The sequence below is a fragment of the Zonotrichia leucophrys genome, chromosome 3, assembly GCF_028769735.1.
Source record: "Zonotrichia leucophrys gambelii isolate GWCS_2022_RI chromosome 3, RI_Zleu_2.0, whole genome shotgun sequence".
NCBI classification, from domain to species: domain Eukaryota; kingdom Metazoa; phylum Chordata; class Aves; order Passeriformes; family Passerellidae; genus Zonotrichia; species Zonotrichia leucophrys.
The window spans coordinates 36,229,767-36,254,188 of NC_088172.1; the positions used below are offsets into that span (position 1 = coordinate 36,229,767).

General features: G+C 44.1%; 1 protein-coding gene across 3 annotated transcripts in view; it reads left to right on the forward strand.

Moving 5' to 3' along the window:
- Positions 1-24,422, forward strand: part of EVA1A (eva-1 homolog A, regulator of programmed cell death) — a 203,926-nt gene that overhangs the window by 127,281 nt on the left and 52,223 nt on the right. The window contains exon 1 of one of the 3 annotated variants that reach the window (XM_064706875.1): positions 10,828-10,947. The exons of the other annotated variants lie outside the window; for them this stretch is intronic. The gene's annotated coding sequence lies outside the window, so the exon portion shown is untranslated. Of the gene's footprint in view, positions 1-10,827; positions 10,948-24,422 lie in introns of those variants that run through there. 3 annotated transcript variants of the gene reach the window in all.

Here is a 24,422-nt window from a genome sequence, read left to right on the forward strand (position 1 = left end):
CTAACCACTGTCTTCTTCTGGTCCTTGACTAAGTCTTGGAGATGTCCTAAGTGCAGACCGCAAAGATACAGGCACAGAATTCTGGAGTTCTTCAGGAAGCTGGAATAGACAGTGGAGGAGGGATTTACTGTGCCATAATGCTCTCAGCCAGATGAGTTTCTTGTTTCAAATATCTCTGTGCCCATACCTGTGTCATGGATATATCCATCTCTCCAGCCTGACATGACAGACATTACTCAAAAACAGCAGAGGATGGGAGCTTAGCATCAGCATTCCCTATCAGCTCAGCTACTGCCTGTTGGAAGGAAACATTCCTTCTCTGAGGCACTGGGGATTTCAGGTTGAAATGTTACTATGACATAAATTAGGAAGGGGGAATATTTGTTTCAGGAATCTTAGCTCAGAGTGTGGAACAGGTTGGCAAAGCTGAGTTCTGGGTATGCAGATGGCTAAGGATTAATGGCTAAAACCCAAGAAGACCTGCATTATAAATGGAGAGATTTGTGTTATTTCTCACAGAATATGACTGTGCTTCTTTGCAATGACCAGTTTTGATACACACTGATAACAAATTGGGGCAAAATTTATAGGTTTCAGGGAGGTCAGATGTGTTTTATTTTATTTGTCCTGGTGGGTTTTTTTCTCCTTTTTTTTTTTTTTTTTTTCCCTTTCTGTCAGCTTGCTTACGTGGTAAGCCCCTTGCTCAAATTCATCACCTTCCTGAGGGTAGAAATGCAACTCTGAGATATTGAAAACAATTAAAACTTAACATGACATGATTATAGGCATCTATAACCATCTAACTAAACTCCTTAAGATCAGCAATTCCCAAAGCTTCCTATTTTTGAAACCCTTTTTGCAACCACAGTACCTTTTCCCTTTGCACATCCAGGTCTATGGTCATTTCCAATTTGGGACTCAGGATCCATCCTGGTTTAGGAACCCCTGTTCTTGTCCTGTAGGGAGTAAACATTTTCCTTGCTGAGCCCCTTGGGTCACAGTCTGCACTTTCTATAACCTCTATTAAAAATGAGAAAACATCCTCAATGCAATGCAAGAGAAGGAAGGATTTAATCACTCTTCTGTCTGTCCCTACGTTTTCAATTTTCAAGAACAGGATCCTTGATCTCCTGTTTTCTTCTATGGCACATGGGACACACTCATGGCTAAGTATTTACTGGATGGATTTGGATTTGGGAACAGATCTTTGGAATCAATAGCATGGAGAATTTTTCAGGTTGCCCAGTCAGTTTTGCACCTTGATTTAAATAATTGTTCATTGAAAATTTATGTCACTTTCATCAACTTAGTGCAGTAAAGATGATGTTGGTATCTGTGGTACAAACTGACTGAAAATCCATCCTGTTATTAATAAATGTTGTCTGCAAACACAGTGGCATTTTACTGTTCTTAAATATTTGCCTGCTTTTGGCTGTGCTGTGGAAAAATAATGCCTGCTGGAGTGTTTCTGCCTCTGCCTGTCTTCTGCTTGTGACCTGACATGAACTGCTTTATGTAATGCTCCCTAGCAGCAGTGCTGCTGCTGTAGACAGGGCTGTTCCTGTGGCCAGAGGTAGCTCCACATTCAATTTTAAAGGTTTTTTTAGCCATTCAACTTAACAAATGTGATGCCAGGAAGGGGGAGGTTTTCTCCAGCAGTGTTTTATCTCCAACTCCAATTAGATGAGCTTGTTGAGAAGGGCTGTGTTTGTTCTTTGTCTTGTTCTCTGTTGCCAAAGACTCCTCATTTTCTTGTGCTCAGTTCCTCCTCTCCAGCAGATAAGGTGAATATTGCAATGAAAATTGCACCTCCTGTTTGATAGGTGTCCCTGCGTGGGCTGGGAAGAGTTGATGGCTTAGCTCAGGATGGTGGAGTTTCAATCAGTTGCCTTCACAGGAGCATTGCTACAGCAGTCCAAGGCTCTGCAGCTGATGTTTCATGGCTGTAGTGTCATCATCTCTGCAGGAGTCACTTTCAATGTGACATAATATACAACAATATTTAGTTTCAAGTCAGGAATTTTCTTCATAATTTATGTTTGTGGAAGCCATGATTTCTTTAATGTAGCACAAATCTAACATATGCAGGGAATAGATACCCTCCAGATGTGCTTCCAGGCCTAAATCCAGGTCTAGAAATCCATACCATACTTCATTCAAGAGCAGCGGAAAGAAGGTCTGGATACCCCTTGATTTCTTTGAGCTGCCAAGAACAGAGGCTTTGCAGCATGAAACTGTAATTTAAGGATAGCCCTTTGCTGATTTCAAGCAGTCAATTATTTGAATTTTAAGAATTAAGTGCTCTCGGGGTGGAAGTGATGTGTCTCAGCTGAAGTCTATTTTAAAATAATTTGCTGGTGATCAATTGTCTATGACCAGACATCTGGCAAGAATCACGTAGCAAGAATCAAATCTGTAAGTCCAACATAACCCCCTGAGAGGAGTTTAGACTGCACCAGTGGAGTGTGTTCCCTGGGACAGCAATTCTGACTCATTTCCATGCCACAGACTTATGCATCCATACACAGCAGACCTCAGACTGCAGCACTGGGCACCAGGTATTCTGCTTGGTTTTTCTCAGATGCTAAAGCCTATATATAGGGCTTTCCCCACCTCTCTCTTCTTTCCTCAATGTCTTTTGTTCTTAATTGTCTCTCTTCTCCACTCCACTTTCTATATGGGTGAAATGACACATCTCAGCTTAGAATTTATATTCACATATACTTGTCTCCTGTTCATGCTCATGATGGCTTAGAAAGCCTGAAGGGGTATTCTGTAATTCAGTGTCCATTCATGTGTGTTTTCAGTACTTCCCATTAAACAGCAGCATGAAGAAATGTTGGCAAGAACAGAGATAACAGAAATGCTGTCCTCACTATTCCAGGAGGTACAAAGCAGGCATTACAGGGACAAAATTGCCTTATTTTCTTCAGGGACATCTAATCACTTCAAAAGCTCTCCCTCCGACTGCCCAGTTTTTCCATCTCACTGTGAGCTGCTGCAACCTGGAATTGGGAGTTTTGGGCAGATGGTGTCAGAGACACCTCAGCTGTCATTCCAGCCAGGGAAGCTCTGAGAAGTGCCATGAAACTCAAATTCTCTACATCCCTGTTTATATTCCTAGAGAATACAGAATACAGTAGAGTATGGACATGTTTGGGCTGGCTCCACACAGGGTAAGACTGACACCTATGGAACCTCCAAGCTGATGTGCCTCTGGATAGGGTCCATCAGTTCAGCAGATGATGTCCCTGCCATAATTTCACTGCATCTGGACCAAGTTGGTTCATCTCCCTACCAAGTGCTGTCCTGCAGCATGGCTTAGCTAATCTTGGTAGGGCATCAGCTTGGAGATCTCTTTGTGTTGTGACACAAACCAGATAAAAGCTACAGGGCAGCATACAAATTTGTATTTCATTTGGGAGCATCCTCAAAGGCATTCAATGCACTTCTGTCCTCTCTTTCTTAGGTGTCTATTATACCTCTGGCTCTCGTGGCTTAAGGCAAATTTTGCCTTAATTGGCAAGCTACCTCGTTTTAATAACCTTTTATTTTGAATTTGCAGGACATAAGCATCTCTTTGCTTTGCTTCAGATGGCCAGGGCTATATTCTACGGCATAAAAAACACTGGTAGAAAGCAGGGAGTGGAACTGATTCATCAGTAATAGCATCTCAAATGCATTTATTTATTTCTTAAGTGCTCTGGGAAATGCTTTCCTTGAAAACCACAAATCCACATGTGGATTGATTTTTGTGGGTTTTACTGAATATAGAAACCAACAACTCTGTATCTAGAGTGATTGGAGGCGTGGAGACCTTGCTGACACCTCTGTGACATAGGATCATTCAAGCAGGATAAGGTCATACTAGAAAACTTGCAGGAATCTCAAAGCAGGATCTGACAAATCTTGCAAGATCAAAACCCTCAATGTTCTGCATGCATTCTCCTTTCCAGCCTCTGGAGCCTACTTCCTCAAAAAGAGGTTAAAGGAAGAAAGGTACTTTAAAGTTCCTCTTTGTAAATGAAATCATAATTGATGGAAAATTAAAGCAATTGATGTAATATAAACCTGCTGGTAACTGGAGAAGGTGCTACAGAGGCTTCCCAGCAGTTATACATCAAGGAACATTCTTAATCTCCTAGATAATGCGGAAAAGGAATGATATTTATTATCTACAAGTCCTTACAAGCTGAGGATGCAGTTTATAAAACTGTATTTGGCTCCCCCTCCTTTTCCTCCTTTATTGTAATCCTTCACCATGGATCATTTTACATCCAAACTCACCTTCATCTGTTATCATACTTTGGTGATTTATCAGCATCATGAAGTTCTGATTAATAAGGCTAGAAGGACATCCATCAGAAGAACTAAGAATCTGTGATCATTTCCTCTCAGGCTCTCATTAGCTGTGGCTGTCCTTATGGGAGTTTTATCTTTGTCTTTCTATTTCCAGACTAAAGCACATGAGGCTTAAAAATAATATCCTAAGATTAATCTTTTGTTTCTCTTGCCTTTTAAAACCTTTGGTCAAGATGGAATATGATCTCCATGCTGTCAGCTGAAATAAGTAGAAACAACACAAACTGTACAAATACACTCCTAATGAATGAGCAGGCAAGTCAGAATAATAGATGGTTTGATTCAGCCTCCTTCATTCTAGATGGAAAAGACAAAGCTCTACAGATAATCCTATGATCATACAAAATATTTGTGGGGTAGATAGGAATTGCACTCAACAGTGTCTTTTCCATGAGAACTTCCTTTTTCTTTATATTGCTTTGGTTTTTAAAATGACACGAGTTGTGGTGAAATACCCCTCTGGTACTTTCAGGTTGCTGTGCTTAGTGAAGTGGGAAAGGTTTTGTTTCAGAGTTTCTATACTAAGCTCTCTTTTTAATGAGACACTCCTAGGTTAAAAATACCTTCTGAAAGCAACTTCCCACGTCTTTCCTACATCAGTGACAGATTGGAGCAGAAAATGTGGAGTACGCCTGAAAGTGATAAGTTGAGGTTAGAGGTCTAGCCAAAGTCAAGTGCTAGGGAGTTTCAGCTGTAGAGAGCTGATGCTTTGAATTATAATAATGTGATTAATGTTTCTAATGTAAGTGGGTTTGGGAGTTACAAGGACTTGCAGCAACAGCTTGGATAAGAATGGTGAAACCTGCTTTTAGAGTTTTATTTATAGCACATTCATTAGGTTGGGCAAAATGGACAACATGTGCTTATGTGGTTAATGATAAATCCATATGAGGACTAAACTAGTCTGCTGAGTTATGAGAAAGCCATTTGTAGGTCAGATTTTTCTGGAGAGAGACAGACTTGAGAGGAACAATTCCTATCTGTTTGAGGGTAGGGGGAACAGGGAGAGGAGAAGAAGAAACCAGCTTTTCTCCTTTTGTAAAATACATAGGATGTTGTGTTACATAAATGTTACAGACCTTCATTAGTTTTTAAAGGTCATTTGCCCCTGAAGTTTATGTAGATGACTTCATAAATGCCAAAAATAGCATGGGGAGGAGCAGATATGTATGGAAATTATTCAAATTTTTTTTAATAAAATGGCAGATAATCTAATGTTAACATATGAAAACTGCAAAAGCCAGAAAAGAATACATCTCTGATGTATTATATTTTTTCTTGTGAGATTCAGACAATCTAGAATGAAATGAAAGGTACTGAAGGAAAAAAAAGTTATATAAGATTATTCCTTCTGTTTGAATTCACCTCACCTTAAGCCTGCTGCTGTAAGCAGTTTAAGATACTCTTTCAAACAGAAATAGTTTCCCCAGGTGAGAGTATAGTTAATAAACCCAGTATTTTGGCACATGGTTCATGTTGTGGTTTTAGTTATAGATCTGCCAAAAGGATAAAAAATGATTGGTTCCCGTCCTCTATCCTTATCCAGGGTTGTGCAGGTCCTTCAGCCACAGGCCCCAGTGGTTTCCACCAGAGACCATGATGCCATTTGGACTGAAAAAATAAAAAAGAAATAAAAGCAAGAAAAAGACAAACTAGTGAAAGAAAACCCTTATAAATTCCCTTTATATAGCAGCCAAATGCATAAGTTCCACGCTAGAATCTCAGTAGCTGCATGCTGCACATCCTCACAAATAAACAGGCAAAACCTATCCATTTGCAACAAGCTATTTCCCTTCTCTGCTCTTATTCCTAGGTAGAAATGGAAATGTGCTGTTCATTTTCAAGGAAACGAGTTGCCAAGTGAATACTCTCAAATGTGTTCCCATACCTCTGCTGGGTGTTGCTGCAGGTGCTATTTGTGAATGAGCTCAGATTATCAGAACACACTTTCAGAAAAGCTGACTGATTATAGTGAGTATTTTTAGCAAGAGAAAATGTCACCTAGTGCAGAGATATTTAATGATATATATGTATATGTACAACAAAAACAAATACAAGAAACTCTTTCAGATGAATTCCCTTTGAAAAGTCACTTATTACTCTCAGGACAGTCAGTTAATAAAATACATGGTGGCTTTCCCCTGCCCTTGACACCCTGTAATCCACAGTGGATCCCTGCTGAGAAGATGTACTTTAATGCCACACAGCACCTTGGGCTCCACTGGTAACTGCATGAAAACTTAATGGCCTAATCAGAGTTTACCTCCTTTAGAGGCTACAGAAGATGACTCGTTTCTGCCATCAAAAGTCATGACAACACTATTATAATATTTATTTTATAGATATGAAATAATCCATGTTTTGCTCTGAGAGGTAAACACATATTTTATTTTTAACCCCCTTGGTAGACACAGAAAATTAGGTTCAGAGATTGCAATAATTAGCTAGGTTAATAATCCCTGGTGCAGGAGGGTCAGCTCCAGAGGGGATTCATCTCACCTGTGTTAAACTGTGTTTGGATAAAACAAATTATCTTCCACAAGAACCAGTCTCTATTAATTAGAGAGGGTCACTACAGATATTTAGCTCAGATCTACCCCTGAGCTGGCTAAGCACAGTGCAGATACATCCCACCCCATGGATTAAAACACTCTTTTTTTGAATGACCAGCTAGGACCAAGCTCTAGGAATAGATGTTCTCCTTACCTTGTAGAGCTTACAGACAAAAACCAGTGTCTTAAATACAAGAAATAAGAATTTTAAATCTGTGTGGAAAAGTCTGAGACTCAAAGGGCAAGCCTGTATTTACCCAAGGCTTCAGAATGAAGAAAAAGTCTTGTGGGTCTTTTGGGTAACTTATCATTCTGAAATTAGCTATATTTAATTTACTGGTTAAGTTAATTAAACAGCACTGGGGCCCTGCCACTGGAAAACTTTTATGGTGTTAAATATTATCACGGTCCCTGTTTATTCCAGGGTGGGGTGCCAAGTCTCTGGCTTAGCTTGACCAGTAGCATGACCCAGGGATTGTTCCCAACAGGAAGTCTGCATGGGGCCATTCTTTTTTGGAGGTTAAGGGCATTTAGCCCCCCTGTACATGAGGCTGTGCCTGCTGGCCCTGGGACTAAAGACCAGCCCTGACCCTGTTTAGTTAATTTCTTCCTATTCTCATTTTGTTATTTGACCTCTTCACGATCAGAACCGTGGGGAAGCACCTATGGTGTGCTGGGCTTGATCCAGGGCTAGCCTTACTTGAAATAATGTGGTGCTATCTAATTCCCTTCTGCTGTTCTCTCTAATCTGTAAAAACCTCACAAATCTGATTTTGGCCTAATCTGCATCATGGGCTGCCCAATTCACTGACTTCAATGGGCCACACTGGACTGTGTCAGGATTTTGAGCTGATACTTGATTTTTTGAGGTTGTTGAGCAAACAGATCTGCAAGATCTCTTCTTGACAGTGCACTAGCTCTGATCTGAAAGGAAACACAGCTTTAGACATCTGTTTCAAGGGCAGAACTATTCTGAGCTTATTTAAACTTGATACAAGGCTCTGTTTATATTTCTTTGATTAATTGAAAATAACCTCTCATTAGGGAAGTGACAACCGATACCGGACGATTGTGCTCAAGTCATTCACAGGAGTGAAAGAAATACATCAAGGGTTAGGCAGGTCAAAGCCCTTGTTTGGATCAAAGCATATGTTGAACACTGTATAAATGCCAAATCTGAAAGTGTTTTGTGTTTAAGGTTGAAGTTTGGAGTAAAATGATACTATAACAATAAATCCCCAGTTCAGCTTGTTAGGTTGCTACTGCATTCACAAAGGCACAGCAAAGAGAGGGATGCATCTGATGGAGCAACTGGATAGGAGTCCAAGTCTGCTAAAAATTTACAGTATAGGTGAGGTAATACCACATCCAGGTCTGGTAGGCACATTTGAAAAAGAACTTTAATGCAATGGAAATGGATCTTGAAAAAGTGACAGGCATGGTTTGTGGCTTGTCCATAAATCTGCCTTACCATGAGAGACTAAAAAAGCTCAGCTATTTTTATTTATTCAGGACAAGGTTATAGGATGACTTGTCTGTGGTTTTGTAAAGCTGAGCTCGCATGGAGAGGGAGCAGCAGGCTCCAGTTTCCACTCAGAGCTGCATGGCTTGGCTGCTTTAAACCAAAATATTGGAGGGTCCCCAGCTATGCCTAGGCTTGAAATATTCCTGCTGTTCTGGGGGCAAACTGAGGATGGGCTGTACCTTGGTGAGCTGCAGCTTTCTCTGTCCATGCCTGATCTGCAGCTTCCTGGAGAGACTGGTGAGTGATGGCCAGGGTTGAAGGTGGAGAGTGAGGCCAGACAAATGCAAATCAGAAAGGCAGCCCTTCTTCTTGACTGGTTGATAGCCACCGAAATAACTTATCTGGGGTGGATTGTCCTTCCCTGAAAGGCTCTGATTTGGGGGGGATGTGTCCTTGCATGATGTGCCATAATTTGTAATGATTCAGGTGTTGCTTTGGGACACCATTCTGTGGCTTCAGCTATGCAGGTGATCAGGCCACGTGATGGAAATTATCAAATGAGTGATCTCACCTGGCCTTAAAACATTCCTATTAAATAGGAATATTTAAATATTCTTGTTTTAGTGGGAATATTATATTCTTATAAGACTGATTGGTAAATTGAGATGTGTCAATGAGGCTATCCTTAGCCTGAGGAAGGTCAATATTTAGGAAAAAATCTCTCACCACTTTCATATTTGTAGGCAGAATGGCTATGTTTATATTTGCTTTCCAGGAAAGAGTTAAATCTGAGCTTAGACCTGGGTTCCAACTGTCTCTGTGATTTGCTATATCTGGTAAGACATCTTTCAGTAGGATGAGGAGTGATACAACTTCTTCCAAACAACATTTCACCTTCTGTTCAATCTACAGTGACCTGATTGTGTGGGCATCTCATCCACCTTTCAGCAGTGGTGTGGGAACCAAATCAGGAAGATGGGGACCCCTTAGAAAGTCCCATGGGCTCCTGTCAAAGAGTTTATGGCGCTGCCTACTGCAAGGGAAGGTGGGATTTGCAGAGAGCCCAGAGTCAGGCCAGGTCAGGGCTGACTGAAAAGGACACATTTTAAGTTTAAAGGATACTTTAAAAACTGCAACCAAGTTCAAAAGCTGCTGTGCCCTTGCACGCACCATGTAGAGAGGTGTTCGGAGGGTTTGCCTTGCTGGAAGGTTAGAGTGGATATTAGGAAAATAATCCAAATAGATTAGGAATAATGCTACTAGAAAATCCATTGGCTTGGATATCAGGAAAAATTTCTTCACTGGAAGGCTGATCAAGCACTGGAACAGGTTGGTCAGGGACATGGTGGAGTCACCATCTTCAGAAGTGTTCCCAAAATGTGTAGGTGTCATGGCTGGGGATATGGTTTAGTGGTGAGCATGTTGTTAGTTGGACTTGGAAACATCTCCATTACAACATTCCATTCCATGGCGACATCCTTCCATTACAAAGTTTTACTGTATCTTGATTAGTAATCACTACATTGGAGTGATTATTCTGTGATTTTTTTTTCTACTAATACTCTTTTTTTCAGCCTTGTGACTTCAGAATTCAAAGACCAAGGTAAGAAATACCTTGAGGTATATGCTCATGGGACATAAAACCTTAATGACTTTATATAATTCTGAAGTATCCATCCAGCTTTGTTCAGTAAAGGCAGTTTCTTGCATCCATCCAAGCAAAGGTTTGACCACACTCAATTGACTCAGTGTGATTCTCTGCCTCTGTGAGTCGTGCCACTGGCGCTTCTCGCGGGTGCCGGGGCTGTCCCTTGTCCTGTCCCCGGCCGTGTGCTCCTCTCCGGGCTGGGCACAGCCCCGGGAGCCCGGCTCGTCCCCTGCCCCGGGAGCTGCGGGCAGTGCCGCATTCGGAGCGGCTCCTGGGGCAGCAGCTGCCGCTCAGGATGCGGGGGGGACCTCGCTCCTGCCTACTGCCCTCCGGCACACGCTGGAGCATCCGAGAGCTTGGAAAAGCCAGGAAAATGCTGAAAATGGCATTTCGCTCTTAGTGTCTAACATCATCGCACCACTCCTGCTCAAGTAAATAAACTCTGATGGGAATCCCGCCCCTACCCCCTTCATTCCTTGCTTTAATAAAACTTGTCACAGTGATTTTTTTTCCCAGTCAGCAGATTTTTACGCTGGTTAACGAGGGCGAAAAATTTCTCTTCCCCCCCAGCCGCCCCCAGTTGCCTCCCCTCTCTTTCATGTCAGGGGCCAAGTTTGGATTGGAGCCTGGTGAAGTTTCTGTGTCATTTCCTGTTGCTGCCCTCCCCGACACTCGCTCCGCGCTCCAGCCCTCCCGCAGACGCGCAGGGCGTCCGCCCTCCCTCCTTCCCTCCCTCCCTCCCTCCCTCCCGGCCGGCGGCTTTTGGGGAGGATGTGACAGCGCTGGGCACACCTCACGCTCCCGCCTGTCAAGCCGCATTCCTGCTCCTGCTGTCCCCACGGGCTCAGCTCCCAGCCCGCTGCCAGGAGCGCCGAGAAGCCAAACGCTGGAACAACTTTCTTCTCTCCACGCAGCCCGCGGTGCGTCCCAGGCTGCTGGGAACCGGAGGCGGTGAGAGCAAACCCATCCTTCTCCCGCAAACTTCGCCCGCTCCTGCTGTCCGTGCAGGAGATGGGCAGCGAGGGGCCGGGAATGCCGGTGCTGGGTGTTTGGGTGGGCGAGGGGCTGCGGGGGGACGGGGAGGGGACAGGGAAGGGACAGGAGCCCCGTGCGTCTCACTCCGTCGGACAGGTCAGCTGTGAGGGCTGGCATCAGTGCTGTTGTGCTGGTGGCTTGATGTGAGTGACGGAAAAAAAGCTGTTGAACAGAGCGGGAGAGCGGCACGGGGATGTTCAGAAGCCGGGCAGGCAGCCAGAGGAGGTGAGGCAAAGAGCAGGGGCTGCTCAGCCTTTTCTCTTACGTGTTTGTCTTTCAGCTTCAGTTTAGTGCTCACAGGTTTTTCCCAGGGCTGGCTTGCGGCAGCGTTCACGGGGTTTGTGAGTGTGTCCAGTCCCGGGGATTGCTTTTCTGAGCAGAAAAAGCCGATACATGTGGAAATCTGTGTTACCCTCGCTTGCAGGAGCGGGCACGACTCAACTGGCATCTGTAAAATCTTGCTTGTGTTGCCTTTCCTCTGCCATTGCCTTATTTGCTCGCTGAACACACGTATATTTGGTAGGAAAACTACACAAATGCTTGTGCTTTAAAGTGGAACAACTGTGACTTCATGTACTATTTCTGTCATTCCTGACTCGTTCAGTCTTGACTGTTTCTTGGACAAACAAGGCATAACAAAGTGACGGATAAATCCCGAAGCATGTGCTGGAGCCGGTTCCCGGAGCTTCCAGAGTTAAAAGGTTTTCTTGAACTCACTGACACAGGGCAGTAAATCTCAATGTGTCAGTAAGAGAGGGAGAAAAGCGCTTGCAGAGCATTGCACACCGGCAGATAGAGTCGGTGCTGCACAACCCTGGGTCCTCACAGGCAGGATCAGCTCCCAACACCTCCAGCTACCCAGCAGCATTTAGAAAGGTCAATCATATGTACAATATTTACCAGCTAATTGTAAGTGGGGCAATAAAAGCCTTGGAGTTGGCCCCAGGAGAAATGATCCCCAGACGTTGTGTACAGTGTGTTTACCTCCCAGTCACTGCTTGATTCATGTTGCTCTCTCAGATCCCTCTCATTTTATGCTGGTTTGGCAGTAGAGTTCTCTCTGTCCCTCCTTCCCTAATGAAGAAGTGGTGGAAAAAGGTACAAGATGGGTATGTAGGAAATGGGCTTTGGGCTCGCTCTGAGCACTTCAGTCACTCTCCATTGCCCCAGCCAAGGCACATCTCCTCCCATGGCTGGGGAAAGTTCAAGCCCCCTGTCCAGCCTTGGCACCCCTTGTCTTGCTGCCGTAAGCAATAGCGGACCCAGGAGACATTTACTGACAGCTTTGCCTGGAGCCAGTTTCTAGGTAAAAGCTCAAAGTTTCTTTCACAGCTCTTCCATGAAAGGCACTTTTTTATTTTTATTTTTATTTTTTTTTTTTTTTTGAGTTGAGTTGAGTAGGAAATCCTTTTTTGGGTCTTCCAATCTCCCAGACTCTTTCTGAGTGTTGTGCTACTGGGGGATTTAACAAAAAGTATTCACTCTATTCTCACAACAGGCTTATACATGTACTAGTGAGGTGGTCTTGAGGATCTGTGCTACCACACAGGGCTTGATCTGAGACAACTTCTGGGTGTTGCTGGAGTTCAGGAAGGGCCAGGACACTGCAAAGGCAGTTTGGATGTAGTCACCTTGTTTCAGAGTGTAAGAGAGTTTAATAATATGTAGGCGTCAGGCTGTGCCAATTGGCTTCAGGGCTGAAGAATGGGCTCTGGCAGGGGTTAGTTTACTAGCAGAGACACACATAGCCAAAATTGAGTAATGAGCTCATGTAACAGAGGGAGGAGAGGAGAGAAACTGTAGCAGGAGCTGCTCTCAGCACCTCCCAGGAGCCCAAGAAACAGCATTTACCTGGAGCTGTGCTCTGTATTCTGGATGTGAAAGGAAGCGGGGTGACAGACTGGCATTTTCACAGGGGTTCAACAAGCAAGTCAGCTCTGAGGTGAATGGAATCATTGCCTGTGTAAGGTGACTGGGGGCCTGATTGAGCTTCAGGGGCTGTTTTGGGTGCTTGAAGGGGGGATATGACCTCCAGGCCTTTGGAAAACCAACCATATATCCACCCATCTGTTGAGAGATGAACCTCTGTCTCCAGTGCAGTTTTTGGGAGTGCGTTTCTAAACTATCCCAAAACTTTTACCTATGTGCCAGGGAGGTGAACATAATTTCATCCTTAATTTTTTTGTATTTAAATGTTAATCCTCTTCATTTTAAGCTGAGATCACCCTGCTGATTCCAGTGATGTTATTCTTGATTTACAGCAGTGGAGGGCAGGTAAAAATCAGTCCCGTAATATTAGTCCCTTAATATTTTTCTGACACTTGCAAAGGAGAAAGCAAAACAAGAGAAACCCACTCAAGGTGAGATCATGATGGGAACTGAAGGGTCTAAAGTACCACCAAGACTTTTCTGACTTTTTTTTTTTTTCTTACTTGCCCTACATCTCAGTTTTTTCTTCTGTCAATAGAAATTTGTTCTGTGCATGAGCAAAAGATGGGTCCCTATTTTTACACAGAATGCTGTAACAGCAGCAAACCCAGGGTCCCTGTCCTGTCTCTCTCCTTGTGTGAGCGTGCTCTCCACACCACACAGTGCTCGTGTAGCCTTGACAGATGAGCCAGGGGATGGCCATTCCAGTTCTGCTGCTTACCTTGGGAAAGTGCTCTGGAGCCCAACAGACTTTACTGTCTGGAAATATTTCCTGTTGCACAACATAAATTGTCTCTTTCAGTTTAATCCTGTTGTCTTAGATTACCTCACCAAAGTACTACCTTGAGTAAAGCCTCTCTCGACAGCCACTCCACTGCAGGGGGGGAGCCAGTGTTCGAAGAGGCCGCAGGGTGTGAAGACTCTGCAAGAAGGTGGGATGGGTATGTGCTTCCCTTCCCCCTTTCTCATCTTGCGCAAGGGCAGGGCAAACAAGTCCTGCTTTTAACATCAGGTCTGTGCGACTTCTCGTCCCTGAGCCAGACCCCTCTGCAGCTCCACAAACCCATGATAGCCACTGAGACCCCCAGGAGAGATCTCTCATCACTGGTGGCTTCTTGTGGTGCTGGTGGTCCTTTTCTCTGAGCTGCTTTTTCCTGCTTCAGTGCTTGAGCTTGGTGTGGTGCTCCCTGTCCTGCCCGAGGTTGCTCTGAGGATTCTGTGCTGCTTACCAGCATGTTGGCTGCCATCTGCTTCAGTTTCTCTCAGCTTCTCCTAGGGTACAGCAGCAGCATTTGGGGTAGCCTTGGCCCTTCCAAGCTCCCTGTGCTTCCCCATCTCCCCAGGCTGAATCAGACACACTGTGTTCCTCTGCTTTGCTCTTGCTCAGCTGCAGCTCCAGCTCTCGTGGTATTTAAATGCTGATGCACAAATTTAGGTAACATTTACACGCTCTAGTGAGTCTTCAGCTCGCCTGCACAAATTTCTTGTTTTCCTTCTTCTAATGCAGTGCCACTACCTGAGGACAGTGCTGCCTCCTTGCTCCAGGGAGCTGCTGATCCCTGCTCTGTTTATGGGACATTGCCATAGCAATGAGGATGTGTAGTGGAGATGGTCAGGATTAACCAGACCATATCCCTGCTGCTGGCCAAACACAGCCAAAAAGGTGTCTGACTCCTTCCCTCCCCAAACAGAATCCTGTTTGCTTTGACTATTTTTAAACATATTTGCTGGTGGAGCCTGGAGCTCACTGTCAATCTGAGCCTTGCCACATGCAACCCACAGCTCTTTAAAATGGATTATTGTGGAGATGGGAAGGACAGTTTTTGCTGTTCTGTTCACTGGCTTGGGGCTACCTGACATGATGGTGGTTGTGGCAGTCACTTGCTTCCCAGTAAATCAGCTAAAGGCAGCAAACTTCTCAAAGTCAGAGGCTTTTTCTCCTTCCTCCTGACTTCTGGACTTGAACTGGTGAGAAGGAGGTGAGAGGCCTCTGTATCCCATCAGCAATTCCCTCAATCATCCTCTCCCTCCCTGGAAGTGTTATTTTTGGTTAATTCATACAAGTCTGGGCCTCCTTGGTCTATCCTGTGGGAGGAAGCTCCAGGCTGGAATTTTGTAATAAAAGCCAGATTTTTCTCTGGAGGCAGAGTGGAGGAGGCCACTCCTGTTGCTCCTCCAGTTCTTGTTAGTTCTTGATCAGCTTAATCTGGCAACGGTGACAGGTTTTCTTTCTCTGCTGAGAATAAATCTGGCTTCTGAGGAAGGTCAGCGTTGTGGTCCTCACTCTGAGATACCCGATTTCCACAGAGCCACTGGTGGAAATCACAGCTCAAGCTGTTTGGACCTCATCTTCCTGAAGGAAGTTTCCAGAAGTTCACTGGGTCTCTGAGTGCATCACAGGCCATCTGCACCCATGCAGAACCACAGCTTTCCTAAAAACAAGGACTTTCCCTCCAGTGTCCTTGGCCAGAGTTAGTTTAGCTTTTAACATTAGGAGCACGGGGCAGTCTGTCCCCTGCCACACCAGCAGGGGCTGGTTTTCACTGGAGTGAATATGTCTGTGTACCTGCACCTGGGAGAGTTCTCAGTGGTGTTCGGTGGTTATGAAAAGAACACAGATCTGGCCTCTGATTTCCTTTGTGAGCACGATAATTCAGCGTTCTCCTCCTTCACTGACCATTGGCAATAGAAAGGCTGCTATTCTCTGCTCTCTTTTATTTGCCTGTCCTTGGAGTTGGGGTTGTTTCCATAGAGGCTGGTGCAGTGACAAGCTGAGAACATCTGAAGTTGCCATAATTTAAATATGCAGGTGCTATCTTAAATATAAATATATCCTAGGAACTTACTAACTAAATTTGAGTTTTCTTCAAATCCAGTGCTAAGGATGGAGACAGCAGCTGAATCTGACCTATAATCCTCACTGGTACTTTTCACACTACTTGTAAGGCAGTCTTTTGGAGTTTCCCATCCAGGCTTTTTTCACTAACTTAATAAAATCTGTCTTGTGCTCCTTTTATTTTACTAGTCACTGTGATTCTCCTCTGACATAGCCTAAACTATGCTTGGACTACTTTTTTTTTCCCCTTCTTTTTTATTAATGTATCCATGGACTGTATAGTCTTCAGAGATTTATTTTTCTTTAATGAAATCAGCCTCATTTTCCTGGCTACGGTACTGCATGAATGTCACATTTAAATATGTGCTTTCAAGTCCAGTCCTTCCCCTCAGATATATTACTTTACACTACATTTGTCTGTGTTAAACTGCAGTGCTGATTTACTACATCAGTGACCATAAAAGACTCCAATTCCTCTGACTCTGGTTTTGTTGGTTCTCACTGTTTATTATCCACAATGATCTGATTTTTAGAATAGTTGGCACATTGTAAGCTGAAGTTTCTTAATTCTTTTCCTCTGCTTGATACAATGGTTACAATTAGATTAAAGTGTATTTAGTGGATTTGGATGGCAGAGCAAGTACAAAAAGCTCTCCTGGGAGGCATGAATGTCACAGCAGTGTGTGGTGCCCGGTGTGCACAGGAATGAAGGGGTAAAGATGTGCCCAAAGTGTAGGGAAGATCCCTTACCTCTGTCCCACAAGGAGGTGGAAGCAGAGTGTGATCAACTGTCAGAGGTCAGTCCTTTCTTTTTTCTTGAAGGCCTCCCTTTTTTTTCTTGGAGAGCTCTGTAAGTGTTTTCTTCCTCTGCTGCAATTCAGTAGTCAGAAGGGTGCTCTTCAGCCTGCTAAGGAGGCTTGAACAGCACTGAGCCTGCAAGATCTGAGATATGGTCAGCAGGATCCTAAATAGCTTTCAGTCTTGCTGTTTAAACATGCAAAATTGGGAATTCCCTTCGTTCCCTTCATTTCCTTATTTGAAGAAGCCCAAGCTAGGCAAACCTGCCAGGCATGCTAATGCCTCCTGACAAACTGCTTCAAAACACGAGTTTCATGGAAGGACAGCATCACTGCAGCACAAACCCTTCCCAGAGAGACAGAAGTACACCTTGGCCATATTTTAGTCAACCTCCAGCCTCAGTCTGTGTTTCCCTGCATGGCTCTGCATCATCTGTCATTCAGGAGGGTGCTGGGCTGGGTGGTGAATATCTCATGCACCACTTGTGAGAAATTCCAGCTGATATTTAGGAAATGCTTCTGTGCCATGTCAGCCAACTTCTGAGAGGAGCAAGCCAGGAGGCAGCTGCCTGTTCAGATACATCCCTGGTGTTTTCAGCTGTCTGGCTCTCAGCAGCTCCTCACTGGGCACTCAAGAGAACACACATTTGCCCTTCCCAGGCCCCCTGTCTCCTTGGACCCTACACGTACAATACAGGTTCTGAGTCACCCCTCAGAAATCCAGTGCTCCTGACTCCTTCTGACTCTGCTGAATGTCTTAATGCTTAAAATAGGTGGTCCAGGTCATGCTGCTAGGTGGGATGGATGCAGATTCCCTATTGTGACATGCAGGTAAGGCTTTTATTAAATGTGGCCTCAAGTCAACTTTCCATAACTCAGGTTTTGCAGGTGCAAAGGGCAGGCTACAATCTGGGGAAGTATTCTTGACCTTAATCATTATTTGCAAAGCAGCGTGTGAGGCACTGCCTGTTGTTACTAAGAGAAATGATGCATGTTAGAAGGGGATCACATGGCTATCAGTCTGTGCAATCTGGCTTTATTTTCCAACAACACTCAATACTTGCTGATTCTGTCCAGATCTTGCCTGTAGTTTTCTAGAGTTGTCTCTGAGGCAGAGGCCTTCTTGCAAGAAAAAAAGTATGCACCAGGGCCCTTGTTTGCTCTCTGCACAGCTCTGACTGTGCAGCTGGCTGCCAAGCATCACACAGCAAGGCAGAGCAATGCTTGTGAATCACCATGGAACAACATCAGACGAGCCAAACAGACCCATGTGATTTTAGGCAGGGCTCAAGAATTTTGTTCTTTAGCTTCAACCCAGGGGGCAAATTTGTTCATTTTCCTGGCACTGCAACAATGATAAAGTCTCTGTACCCATTTGCCCTGAACCGGTATGGTTTGTTCTCTGAAACATTTGCTGTTCCCATTTTGTGTGACAATAGCTATTACAGGATAGGTGGAGATTTTGTGGAACCAATTTTCAGGTACATTAAGCTGCTTTCACCCCGTCTTGAGTATATAAAATGTCCTTAAACCAAGTGTAAAGGATATTGACTCCAGAATCCGACAAATGGGTTCCCAACTCTGAAGTGAGTATGTGTTGCAAACTTTAGTGGGGAGATGAATAACTAAATTATTGTCTCACCCTCTGAGACCGGTGCTTAGGACAAAGTGCTGATGCCTGGTGGCCACAATGGATGTGGGAGGAAAATTTTAGGAAGGTTGAAGAACTTGTGCCTGAAGACATTGAGGGCTCCAGCGGTTCATGCACTTGGCATATGCAGGTTCCCGAGCCTTATCTGGTGGCTTGGACTAAAATCACAGAATCATGGAAACACAGGGCTGGAAAAGACCTCTAGTTTGATTGAGTCCAACCATTAACCCAACACCACTGTGTTCACCACTTATCCATGCCCCTTAGTGCCACATCTACACCCTTTCTGAATACTTCAGGGACTGGCAAATTCGACCAATTCCTTCAGCAGCAGTTCTAATACTCAAGCACAAACCTTGTGAGAGATGTGTTTAACAGCATAGATGGTAAAGTTCTGGAACCTGAAATGTTCATTACTGCAGAACTCACTGCTACATAAAGACCACTAGAGCTTTCTTGACCTTTGATGCTTTCCCCTCATGGCAGAGATCACATAGTGTGAATCAGCTCAGAGATGAAGTGAAAGCCTACAGCAACCAGCAAAAGAAAACTTGACCTAGGGAGGAAGGAAGGTATTTTTTGTGAAATACAGGAATGCAGGCAAAGATATGAGGAAAACCACCTACTAAAGAGAAGCAAGCTCATGAAGCGGACACGAAACCTCCTATGTTGACTTTTCATGTCTCCTGGACAGCCTAGAGTTATTTCAAAAAAGCACAGCTTGACACAAGCACCCTAAATTATATTCCTGTCTCAGTGGCTTCTTGGTACCCAATGTGCCACACAGAGCCACTATGGACCTGAGGAGGAGCCCAAGTGCAGATGGAAGAGCAAGGAAGCCTGTGACCTCCCCCAGTCCAACATCTGTGACATGAGAAAGGTCATCTTATCCAATTGCAAAGTGGGGGTGCTACCTCAAAGCCATCTGTCAGAGGTTTCATTCCTTCTTGCTTGTGGTACGTGGAGAACTGAAAATCTCCATGTGATTGCTAGTGTTAATAAGGAGGAAAGGGTGGAAAAACCCCCATGACTTTTTGTTTCATATGTTGCTTGAGAAAACACGTACTGTCTGCAGTGAGACCTCACAGCATGCTAGTTCTTAAAGCATATATGCAAAAGTTTGAAACTGGAGGTTTTGTTGACCCTGGAAGAAAAAGCAGATTCCAAACAGAAGCTCAGGAAGAAAAATCTGTGGTTCCATCTGTATTTGTTTTTGCTTTACTGATAAATGGATGCATCTTGCCTGTGTTATGGTTTTGTCCTGCTTATCTTCTGAATCTGCATAAACTTTATTTCTGGGCAGTTATAATTTCAAGACCTGGTCACAAGGTAGGCAGCTGAGGAGCTGCATCAGTGCTTTCATCCTCTCTTTCATTGAACTCCTGAGCTTTGGGTCTTGCTTTTGAGGAGAAATTTTGTGATGGAGACTGTAGGGAATAAATGGCTAACTGGAAAATGTGAACCTCCACAAGGGTTTGAGCTTTGGTCTACAGAAAACAACCGGATTATTTCAATCTGCAGAGGGCCATAAGGACATTCAGATTAAAAACTCAGAATGGGAAAACTTAAAATAAAATCTCCATAGCTTTTAAGGGAATTAGTTCTACCTTTCTGTTTCCACTGGGCCATGGACTACTCGAGGGTGTCTGAGGGGTTGTTTCCCCTTGGTCCATGCCTGGCTCGTTGATTCAGCTGTGGCACTGCTGTGGTGCAATACCCAGTTAGTGACAAGTCGTTCCTGTGAGGCTCAAAGGAGAAGGAGAAGGAGTAAGTGCTGAAGGAGGCTGCAGTGTTTGTGGGGTAACACCTGTGATCCGTCATTAGTTCTTCTAAGTGTTTAATCTGTTACATCATCATGCAGAGTCTGGTTTTGTAGGATGAGATGGAATTGTTCTGTTTGACTTCAATTCAGCTTCTTTTGGCTCCTTCAGTCTGAATGTAGGCTCTTCATGGCTGCAGTTTACCAGGAGGCACTGTAGAAAAGTTCTAGCATGCGTTTATTTAAACAACATCTGATACATTCTGGAGGATAAATGGTATGGAGCAGCTCCAGTGCTGTTTCCAAAGAACATCCTTGGCAAGAAAAGAGAGAGGAAGGAAAGATCCGTTATTGTGCCTGTGTATTGCCCCTAGAACAGGATCAAAGTTATGAAAAGAAACTCTGGTTTTGTTTCTCCACAGTTGTTAAAGTTCACAGGCCTCCCAGGATCTACATTTCAAGGCTATCATCAACCAAATTTTGTACATTTACATTTGTTCAAAATAGTTTCCAGGCAGTGAGTAATTAGTGGTTTAGAAATGGCTTGCAGTTTGATGATGATTTGATTAAGTGAAATCCTTAGGAAAATGAACATTCCAGGTTCTTTTGTGTTTCCCTCCTTCACCTGTGGGCCACAGCTTCTTACCCACCCAATCTCACAGGAGGCATCTCCTGCGTTTCAGTAAGGAATAGATGGATCCTAGTCTGGAAAGACAGGAGGATGCCTCCAGCCAGAATGAGCAGCAGGAAAAGACATTAACTCCAAAAAATTGCCACTTTGACATTCTTCCTGGAGAACTTCAAATGCAGTAATTACATCCCTCTCCCCAAGAACTCCACGTACTCTGTTCTTTTGAATTAATTAATCCCTAAGTCTGAGGCATTCTGCAAACAAATAAAGAAGACTCATCCCTGTACATTTCTATGCTGGCCAGTGAGCTAGTGAAGAAAAGGGGGGAAACAAAAATAAAGAGGTAAATTGTCAAAGTTTACCAAATTATGTATAAATAAAAATAATTTTCTAATGTTGTGTAAGGTGGGATATGGATTTTTTAAAATAAGATGGTGAAGTGATAGAAGAGTATAATTTGACCTGTCGGTCCTTGTTAATAAAAAGACCATTTTGTGTCCTGCCCCTTTATTCAGAAGTGGGCACAATGGAAGAGAGAGTTAAGTACTTAGGTAGGTTCTTTTATAACAATCTTTGTTTTGCTCATTTACTTCAGTAAATTGTGATTAAAAATATTGATTTAAAAAAGGATGGTGTCTTTATGTCTTCCTGTATAACTGGAGATTTTTCAGATAGTCACTAAGCCATGTATTCCCAGCTGGTGGGAATGGATTTACAAATGTTTGGACCTAGAAACCCAAACGGATTTACAAACAGTTGCTTGAAGTGGTTTTGCAGATCTCATTGTGACAATAACATATTGCTCATGATTCCAAACCATAGGCTTAGTACCAATGAAGTGCTACCTTGGGTGGCAGAAGGAGAGAAACGGCCTCATTTTCTTGGCTCTCTACAACTCCCTGACAGGAGCCATGTGGGGGTTGATCTCTTCTCCCCAGAAACAAGTGAGACGACAAGGGGAAAAGACATTGAGTTGCACAAAGGGCAGTTTAGATTGGATATGAGGAAGAATTTCTTCAAAGAGAGAGTTGTCAATCATTGGATCAGGCTGGCCAGGGCAGTGGTGGGGTGACCATCCCTGGAGAGATTTAACAGACATGTAGATGTGGCTCTGAGGGATATGGTTTAGTGGTGGGCTTGGCAGGGCTGGGTTAATGGCTGGACTTCATGATCTTGGAGGTCTCTTCCAGCTTAAATGGTTGTATGATTCCTTGCATCCTGGAGAATTTTTCAGTATTTGGCAAGCCAGCAAGGTCCAGGGTGTAGCACCCATCACTGGCTACCATATCACAAAGTACATCTCACATCCTTCTGGACACCGTCTCACAAAGTAGGCCAACCCAGCTGTTTAGGTACCTCAGTAAAAGGTCAAAAAGGACTAGTGAGACCATCCAGCCCATCTTCCTGGATAACAGCAGCCACAGACTTACCTTGGCTTAAATCCCATGGCAACCACAACCACCTCTACTTTTCAAGTGGTACCATCCTTGGCAGTGGTATTTCCACCACTGCCAGCAGCTGACCTGGGTAAAGCTGTTACTGTCTCTCCCCTTGGCCCTGTTTCCCTCTGAAGCCAGCACATGTGACATTAGTAGTCCCTGTATCTTTGCTGGGAGCCCCCTGAGCTGTAGTAGATTCTCCCAGGGAGTCCATCCAACTTCATTTGCAGGACCTGTGTATGCAGAACACGTGAGATCCCTCAGGAAAATTTGCAGTCTAAACCCATTTAAAACTTTCTATGGAAAAAAAAGTCTGAAAGTCCACGCTCAGCAATATTGCATGCATGAGGCTTGGTTAATTCACCTTGAAAGAGGCCTTGAGGAGGACGTGCACATTCCTGGTGCATTTGGGACAGGACATGGGTGAGTGCCCAAGAGCAGCACCAGAGCACCAGATAAGCAGAAATCATTGCAGCAGCCTGGTGAGGGGGCCATGGGATCTGCAGGGCAGGCGGCGCTGCCAGAGCAGATCGGTTTGAACTGCAGCCGCTTTTTCTCACAGATGGGATAAAAATAAGATAAATTAAGTATATCCAAGAAAAAATAGTTATGCAAAGGCTTGAGAAAGCTGCCAATGTCAGCAAAGGGAGGCAGTAATGTAAGCAAACTTCAGAGGAGGGGAGCTGCAGAGCGTCCTGCAGAAACGAGCAGAGGGGACTGGCTCTGAGTGTTGGCTGGATGTGGGGTGAGGGGCTGGCTGGGCAATTTGGTTGAGTTGTGTTTACCAAGGCAAATCCCAATGGAGGGGGAGGTTTTTCTTTTAGCTGAAAAATGTGCCTGCCTCTATATTAAAATGTTTTTGCCCCTTCTGTGGTTCTCTGAGTCAACTTCTTCCTGGTTGAGTCACTCAGGCTGATAGGTAGGTGCTGAAGACTCTGCTGAAATCTGGAGCTCCCTGTCAGTGCTTTTGGTGTCTATTCTGCTCCTCTGGGGTTAGATATCATCAGCTTTCAGCTTTCATCTTGCACCCAGCTTTCCATCAGATCCTTGGGAATGTCCAGTTTAGGCAAGATGAGGAGCTGCAACCTTAAACTGGATCTTGTATGAGTGAGCAGCAATGCCTCAGCTGTCAGAGCTGTAGGATGGTCCCTAGTGAGCACAAAGCTCAGTTTGGATGACTGATGGAGCATAAGCAGATGGAATATCAGGGCTTTGAAGGGCTCAGACAAGCAGTAGTTGCTGCTTTTCAGTGGCTCTGTAGTAACTGGCCGTGAGCTTGGTCTCAGGCAATGGCAGATTAATCTGCCTTCACTTAGTCAGCTGTGAATCTGACTTCTAGATTTCTGCTCTTTTTCTTTCCTTTTTTGTTTTTTTGGACAGTCACTACAACTGGGTCAAGGCTAATGGTGTAAGGATCTCCATACATTAAGTCTTCAGAGGGGCTGAGCCATAGGAAAACCTCTTTCCTGGCACTTAGAAGGAAAGACTTATAAGTGCATATAAGTGTATGAAAGGAGAGTGTCAGAGGATGGAGCCAAGCTCTGCTTGGTGGTGACAAGCAATAGGACAAGAAGCAGAAGCTGATGCCCAGGAAGTTCCACCTGAATGTGAGGAAGAACTTTTCTGTGCAGTAACCAAGCGTTGGAACAAGAGCCCAGAGAGGGTGTGAAGTCTCCCTCACTGGAGGTGTTCCAGACCCATCTGGACACAATCCTGTGTCCTGAGCTCTGGGTTGACCCTGCTTGAGCAGGGAGTTGGACCAGATGAATCACTGTGGTCCCTTCCAGCCCGACTCATTCTGTGATTCTGAGACCAAGTCTGAAATGGTGCTTCTCTAATTTGTCAATGTTTACTCTCATATGGGGAGGTGTAAACAGTGAGGGGCATGACCAGAAGGAATGAAGTCCACAAGATATCATTCTCACTAAGGAACAGTAATTTTTGGCCTCTGGAGTAGTTGCTTTAGACAAGTTTTTAAATGCACTTAATTTAGACAAGAAATAATCTCAGTTAAAGGGGGTTGAGAACGTGCAGGGAACATTCTGGGGATAAACATCTGCCTCTTTTTGGTTAACAACCATATTTATTACTTTAAAACAAATACCTCTATCTGACCCAGAGAACTTGTGGAAGGAGGCCAGAAAATAAGCTGTGTTGCTACCGATGAGATAATGGATCAGAAAAAAAAAACCCCTAAAAAAATTGTGCTAAAAAAAAGCAAACCTCAGTCAAAATCTGTTTCTCATTTCTTTTTACATTCCTCTGAAAATTAAGACAAGTGTAGTTTTTCAGCTCGGTTTCACTTTGTAGTTGGTGGG